The sequence below is a fragment of the Phoxinus phoxinus genome (genome assembly GCF_949152265.1).
Source record: "Phoxinus phoxinus genome assembly, chromosome: 14".
In the NCBI taxonomy this organism is placed as follows: domain Eukaryota; kingdom Metazoa; phylum Chordata; class Actinopteri; order Cypriniformes; family Leuciscidae; genus Phoxinus; species Phoxinus phoxinus.
Genome location: NC_136889.1, coordinates 15,918,540 through 15,926,994, shown reverse-complemented (window position 1 = coordinate 15,926,994; position 8,455 = coordinate 15,918,540). Strand labels below are relative to the sequence as shown.

At 37.8% G+C, this 8,455-nt stretch overlaps 1 long non-coding RNA gene across 1 annotated transcript; it reads left to right on the top strand.

The window, feature by feature from the left end:
* The first annotated feature begins 1,220 nt into the window (after positions 1-1,220).
* LOC307010672 lies at positions 1,221-1,946 on the top strand. Its single transcript, XR_013800239.1, has 3 exons — positions 1,221-1,525; positions 1,671-1,748; positions 1,837-1,946. It is a non-coding gene; the product is annotated as an uncharacterized lncRNA (long non-coding RNA).
* Positions 1,947-8,455: the final 6,509 nt, after the last annotated feature.

Below are 8,455 nucleotides of genomic sequence, written 5' to 3'. Positions count from 1 at the left end.
CAGCAGGATGTTTTACTTGCTCACAGTAGCATGTCGTCGAGTATGGATTGCTAGTAGCAAGTCCTGTAGCAGATCTATTCCGCCAACATATCAACCTTGTAATATCCATTACCATACCAAACACTCCGAGAGTTGTCATGACAGAACTGTTTTCAACATGCATAAGCATGAAATCAGCATAGAATGATTTCTGAAGGATCATGTGACACTGAAGACTGCAACAGTTATTTTAAATTGTAATAATCTTTCACAATATTATTCATTGTACTCTATATATGATCAAATTTATGCAGTCTTGGTGAGCATAAGAGACTTCGTATTAAAAAAAACACCAACAACAAAACTGGAATGTTAATCTGAAAATAAAATAAAACGTCTATTTTTTTTATATCACAGTACAGTACATTTTTATGAAATAAGTGTAAAATAAAGATTGAAGATTCTGAGTATTTAAATGTAATTTTAAATCGCAAGTTCAACTTCAAGAAACCACTGTGATGCAAGTCACTTACAATGTAAATTCTATCACTTGACATTGCAAGTGTTAAGTCATTTATAGTAAGCCTCTTTAAAAAGGTCAACAACAAAATATTGTTCTGGAATTATTCATGCAAATTTTTTAATGTCATCATCTACTCGCACTGAAGAGATGTTTATTTATTTGTTAAATTGACTGATTTCCTCATTTTTATTTGTGTCAATGGGAGTAATTGTGGTGATTTTAGCATCAAAACAAATTATTTATATTAATATGAGAGTAGTTATTTATAATTAATAAATATTTACCTGAAAACTACAGTGTTTTATTCCAGCAGCTACATTTTTACATTTAGCAACAACTTAATATTCAGCAATATTATTGACTTGACTGCACTATAACACTATTGGATGAGAACAGCTGGATGGATGATAACTATTTTCTGAAGAGCTGCTTTATAGTTGAATTGGACTAATTTAATAATTGATGAACCTCACACAGTTTTTGAACCAAACTAAATCAACACCAAACTGACTAAAGCTGAATAATGACACTATTGTCTTTTTTTAGAGCTGCTTTACTGCAGAATTGAGTTATGTTTGCATCATTAATCATTATTTTCCTTTTTATCACTGTAAAGCTGTTTTGAAACAATTTGTATTATATAAAGCGCTATATAAATAAAGGAGACTTGATGATTTGGGCATACAGTAATTGCGTTGGGATCAGGAAGAGTGCCATTTTATTTTGTACTTTAAAGAAGAACTGGAACGCTTTTCCAGTCTGTCATCTGAGAGCAAAGGCTGTCCGGCTGTCTGTCAGTGAAAGATCAGTTGCTCAGTTCACACGGTCTCCGCTCTGCTGTCGCAAAGGGCCGGGCAGCTGCCGGACCCATCCAGGAGCATCACTCACCACTAATGAACATATCAGTCCAGTCCAAGCCTCTCCTCACACAGCCATGAAGAAGAGGGGTGAGGAAAGGCTAACCAAGTTAGCTGCTCTCAGGCGGCTTGGATGGAGAAGACAGATTGAGGATGATGCAAATGGGTTGGTTTATTTTGTGTGTTTTTGTGCACGTGTGTGTGTGTGTGGGTGTGAAAATGATCAGTGTGCTTTGAAATGGCAAACCGCACAGCAAGGCCGGGCCCCAGCGCTCATTTCTCATCTTTCTCTCACCTGTTCCACACTGCAGAGCTCACAGCATTGATCCAGACACACCCGGCTCCTCGCCATCCATCATAAGACCAACACTCCCCTCACACTGCTCAAGGTCCACGCGCCCTCCTTTCCGCTTTTAGCCACTCAGGTAAAGATATTCATCAGGCCTCTTATCCTCCTATGCCGCCTTCTCCCTACAGAAGTGTCTCTCTCACGGAGAATGCAACTCACAGCCATATTAATGCAACGCAGAAGCCACTGGGAAGATAACAAGACCCTGTAATACCTGCGAGAGAGAGAGAGAGAGGGGAAAATAAAGGGAGAAAGTGTGTGTGTGTGTGTGTGTGTGTGTGTGTGTGTGAGAGATCTGCAGACACGCTCTGACATAAAGAGGTCATCTCATAAATCTTTAGTAGATAGGGTGATCCTGTTTGAGTGAGCTGTGAATGAGGCCTTAAAGCTGAATCACCAGGGTCAACGGATCAGGAGAAAGAAAAATAGAGAGAGCGGGATCCGTAGACATCGCCGTGTACTTTATCTCTTCTCCGGCTATAGTTATATCGCTCCTGCAGGTCATCCCTTGTGGTTAAATCAGGAAAGAAACTTGTTTTAATTAATCCAGTGAAAAGGCCAGGGCTAATTATAACAGGTGAAGGATGGCTTTCTCTTTTTCCTCGCTCTCTGTGCTGCACATCAGTCTCTGCAGTCTCCTCTTCACCTGTGATTGATAGAGGACTCTCTCCCAGAGCCTACAGATTTCCCATGCCTCCAGAATCATGTTGTTGTTTTTGGAGCTGGTGTTTTTTTGTGCTGTTTTGTGCATACTTACAGACAAAGTGTAAACTAAAGGCTAGAATACACTATTTAACTTTTGTCCAGATGTTGCCAAATGTCAAACCTGTCTGCTAATTTTAAGCAGTTGCAGTTGACAAATGTATTGTATGATGAGCACAGACTAGGATCTATCAGGAAATGATATGTAGATCTGGTGCTCAGTAAACATCTCTTTCTGATACTTGTTATTAAAGTGGAAACCAGTTGTACTGCTTAATATAGTGGAAACTGGGATAGGAAGTTCAAAGGAACAGCATTTATTTGAAATTGAAATCTGTTGTAACATTATAAATGTCATACCAGTCACAATTGATCAATTAAACGTGTCATTAAAATCATAGAGGCCCCAAACTTTTGAACTGTAGTGTGTATAGTATATACTCATGTCTTTTAATATAGTCTAAATATTTTCCTGTTTTCCTTGCATAGCTTTGTTCATGGATGAGGGCAGTGGCAGAGATTAGTTTTATTGGATGCTAACAACAAAATATGGGAAGTGCTTTTCTCCTTCCCACATTCCCACCCTTTTGATTTTCCTATCCAAATATATATATATATTTTTTTTGAGTTTAACATTGTTTGTCCCTATATACTGTCCACGGCCCTAATAGGGTTGAGAACCACTACTCTACAAGAACTCAAAAATAATTTCCTCTCTACTTTTGAGTACAAGTATTGAATAAAAGCTGTATAGTTATTTTACTACAGGGTTGTCAGTTGGGTGCCACAGATTAAACCATAATGAGTTAAGCAGCCCAAAGGATAAGAGCTTCTGTTGTGCTCAACGCACGTTTTTTGTGTTTGTGTTTGTGTTCATTTACTTTTGGCAATGCTGTTGGTAACGCAGGTGAAGCATGACATGTTCATTTGGATGAAAAAAAGAAGAAAAAGAAGAGGAATTCACAGCTGGGGAAGAATATTTCTGTCCTGTTGTCAGCAGGCATTCGTTAATAGGGCCACATTTACTCTCTTTGCTTATGGAAGTGTTAACTGCACACCCAAATTAGCTCTGATGAGCAGACGCAGCCTAACGTGACCGATAGATCTCAGTCGATTCTGTAACAAAGAGTATACAATTATTTAGTATGATTACAAACTAAGATAAAATTATGAGTGAATTATCACATTGAGTTGTCAGTTGAATTTGAATATTAGTTTGATAATGGGACATACAAATATTTATTATACATTTTGTTTTAAAAATATAGCCTATATAAAAAAGTTATTTCTCTAAATTATTATATTTAAGTTACTGGAGATAGTGGAATTTTTGTGCTCTTGACTTGAGTGTGAATACTTGTGCGTATGATTTGCCACACGTCCCATTCGAAATGCCAGATTACTCTTACACGTTGCTGTTATGACGATACACTTAGTGTTTTGACGGTCGTACTGTACATCTGAATTATTTACATACAGTGAGTCAATGTGTGTAGTGGATGTCTTTAATAAGGCCATCAGGGGCAGAGGGATGGGTCATCGCTCTCTCCTGTCTGCCGCAGGAGGCTCTCAATGCTGTTCAGTGGCAGAGGCTGGGCTTGTGCCATGGCAGCTTTCCTCAGGTGCTGACCTGACACACTTTGTCCTCCCGATATCTTTTTTCCGACAGGGATCTATTTCTCATGTCTGCCATAGAACTTCTCCAGGCTGTGGCATTAGAAAGGGGTCTGTCAGAAAGTGAGAGGCGATAAGTGTGCTGTGTCTGACTATGAGCTACTTGTTATCTATGTCCCCTCTCCCCTCTTTTCTAGGACTATCAGCTAGATGCTTGATGGGTGGCTGTGCGTGCTTGCGTTTAATTCCAAACAAGTGCCAACCATATTGGCAGGATATTTATGATTGACATCTGGATGAAAACCAGGTCTGATTTTTTAAAAATATATTCAAGTCTTATTTACTGCGTGTTAATAGTATCATAAATACATGGAATTCCAAAAACATCCAGTATATTTTTAATTATTATTAATTGGCAATGGCTTAAACTACTTGAAACATATTTTATAATCCTTCATATAATTTTTGTATACACTATTTGCTTTGGCGAATTAGATTTAATTTTTCATTCGTGTGCCCCACTGACGGTGGGGTTGGGGTGGACCTTTATGCTTTTTATTTTTTATAAATTATACATTTTTGTGTGAATCAAATCATAGGAATTCATACAAATTTAAAAATTAACTTAAATTTGTCACATTTTCTTATGAAATCGGCAACACTGATAATCTTCCCGCTTTGAACTTGAAAAACGCTGCAAGTCAGTAATTTGAACATGATTCATGAACGAATCATTCAGATCATTTTATGAACTGAATCCTCTAATTCATTAAAAAGATTTTACCCAAAATACAAATGAATTAATTCACATAAATATAGTGCATGAGATATGGTCCACTTTTGTGATACTTTATTATAGGGTTAGTTCAACCAAAAATGTAAATTCTGTCAGTAATTACTCACCCTCATGTTGTTCCAACCCTGTAAGACTTTTTAAAGTAAGATATTTTTGATGAAATTTGAGAGCTTGAGTTTTTTTCTGTGTGGGCCTGAGTGAGTTCACGTAGTGTAACAGCGCAGCACTTCTGGGTTGTGGGTCAGAAAGTCGGCTCACTATTGGCCAGCATCACACTGTATGACCAGCGTCGGCCAATAGTGAGCCTACGTTCTGACGCACAACCCAGAAGTGCTGCGCTGTTACACTACGTGAACTCACTCAGAACCCCCCCCCCCCCCCCCCCCCCAAAGAAGGTACATGAGTTCCTGATGAGATTTCATCACTGTTTTTGAGACTCCTTCAGTCCTTTCACGTTCTAACTGCACATTGAGATCTGCTAACTTCTGGTGTCTTTGATTTTCTACCTATAGCTATGTTTCATCCACCTATTTGTATTCGCATTTTGGGATATCGCATAAAAAACCTGGATGGAAACTTTTAAAAACGTCAACGCCTCAACACTGGATCTGATTGGATAACTAGACTAACCATCAGACCACTTTCATCGCACAGCATCTCAAATGTTAGTTTGATCATTCTGAAATGCCTGAGCCAAAGTCCATCATCTGAATGAGTTGGTATAATGACCTCCCAGAAATGGTCTCACATGAGTGTGTTCACAAACACCAGGCATCCGAACGCAAGATAACATGACGGCCTTTATTGCGTTTTTTCTGCGTGCTCTGATACTCCAAATTTGTTAAATTCAAGTTAAATTCTCTACTTTGGAAGAAAACAGCTATTGTCTTCCCTATTTCCAGACTGCATGTATTCAAGTAGGCAATCCAAAGATCTTAATTGGCCATAATTCATTCAAAGAGGTTTTTTTTTTACATAGATATCATGCCTGAAGTCAGTAATCATATTGTTTCTATACTTGAAGTGAAAGGTTTTTCCACTTCCCTGTTCTTACCCTTTAAGTAATGATGGCTCCTTTTAAGCGTGGCTCTGCACTTAATCCTCACTCATTTTCTCTTAACCGTCAAAGCCCGCTCCTGCAATTAAACTGAAATGTCGCGTTCATGCCTCACTCCCACTTTCGATAGCCTCCACCCACTGCCCCCCTCACATTTACTCCGCTTTTAGTGGAAGCATGCATCCTCCTTCCAAATGGACCTCACACAGGCCTCGACTCTGCACTTGTTTTTCTGCAAGCCGTCAGCTCTGGTGTCACCCAGATCCCGTGCCAGCTCCACATCTATTACTCACCTAATTGATGTAGAAGCCTCTGTGCTGTGCTGTGCTGCCACCCTGCAGATTAACCAGCCAGAATTATTTTCACTGCAGCCATTGCGACCCATAGAGCATCTCAGTCTAGTGTTACATTACTCTGTACTGCCCCAGAGGGCATGGGGGGGAAACAGGGGGCATCCATGGTGTTTGGAGCTTGATATGGACTTCAGCCAAAAAACAGTGCAGTATTTAGGGCTGTCCTGAGGAGCATGCAAACACATTCATTTGTGTTCTATGTCTATAGATGATAAGCATGGGTTCATTTTTTGTTGGTTATGATTGTCTGATTTCTGTTATGAGATGTTTAGTCTTTCCAACAGTGCCTTGCTCTCAATATGCACCATTGAGAAGTTAAAAACATCAGAAAATTGTTTCAGACAGGAAATAGGAATATCTCTTCAGATAAATATCTTAATCACATTAGACTGACCTTGGCATTTTTTAAAAACATTTTAAGGAAGGTAATTTACATTAGGATGACAGGGCATTTGGTGCCAGTGCTGTGTTTGCCAAATGTTAATCCACATTTGTTGGGCAGCAATCCAAGCTACTGTTGATAATAATAGATACAGGGCCTGGTTAGCGTGATTCATGCCCATGCCTCATCTTTCCACACATTATGAAACCGTATATTGTTGATCTCATGAATGGAGATATATTTCTCTTACTGCGAGAGTGTCACATTGAATATGTTTGGTCTTAGGGCCTCTTTGTCCATATCAAAATTGTTTTTAAACACACTACAAACAAAATGTGCGAAATAACTTTTAGCCAGATGAATTATTGTTGCTGGCAAAGTTAAATATAAATCACTGAAAGATGTGACCAAGTTAAAAACTTAGACAAATAATGTGAAATAAAAAGAGAATAATGAAACACTTGACCAGAACTATAGGCTGTAATGTTTTGTGACCTAAAAATGTGTTTTACTGGACCCATAAAGTTTTATTTGTATTGGAATAGATTATTTTTCCTCAGCATGGATCATGTGCTAACCACATAAACCATGAAAGTTGTGATGCGTGCCTGAAACTTATTGTGAAACGACAGTAACTCATTTTTGTCTGTTATTTTCAGTAGCTGCCTCAGTACACCTGAACATGCAGTAAACAATTAATCTCTCAGCTACATCAGTTCATTTATGTTTATATTATAGGTTTTGGGTCGGTCTATTAGAATGTGACGTTTTAGGGGGGGGGAAAGTCTTTCACTTTGATTGCATCAGTGGCTAATTATGAGGAGTAGCCTATATTATCAAATGGAAAATATGACATTGTTTATTGATGTTTGATATTATATTAAAGGTTGCAAGCATTAAGAATAAACAAAGGATCAAAACTAATTTTCACTCATGTTTAATTTAAACTGTGACATTTAATTAAACGTTTTGCCTTTTAGAATGCATTAGATTATACAATAATAATAACAAATATATATTATTATTATCCGAGTATGTAGTTCCACCATGCACAGAACATTACCAAAAGATTAAAGTTGTCTGCCGAATTTAAAACTGTTAAAACGAGAAATGGATAGGGGATGGGGACGGAATAAAATAGTTGTCAAATGATACATTTCTCTCGTGAAAATTGAAAAATGGCCTCTCAGTTTAGACAGTATCAACATTATATTTCCATTTTACCAGATGTGTAGGCAGATCATTTACAATCCCCAGAAAGGTCATGTGAATAAAAGTTAGTGAAAAGATCCGATATTGCCTGTGAAATCGTAGCTCTCAGGTTCGGAAGCGGAGAATAAATTGTGGAATAAAACTGTCCAGACAAACGTTCACATGAGTAAATAAAAAAATATTTAAAAAAAACTCCTGAGTCATTAGACGCATGCAGAATACTCACACACCCCGTGTAGACAATGAAAAATGACTTATAAATATTTTTGGTTTGGTCAGTCTTTCAGGCATGGACAATCCCCAATCAAGTTGCATGTGTTAGCTGTGCACGAATCTTACAACAAAGTAGGCTACTGAATTGTAAAACACAATTATCATAGGTTAAATTTAGCACCATATCAAATTAACAGCTATAACGCTTCTTTTGATCAATATTTGGTCCGGACGATAATTGTGGAATATTTAAAATTACTTTGTTGTAATTTAGGCCTACAACAAAGTAATGTAATTATGCGATCTAAAAATGGATATTATTATTATTACCTGTCATGAATATAAGTAGTGCGGTGAATTTATTGCATTGTAAATCGTGAAATGTTGTACGCCTATGATATGAATTCAGTGGTATCTT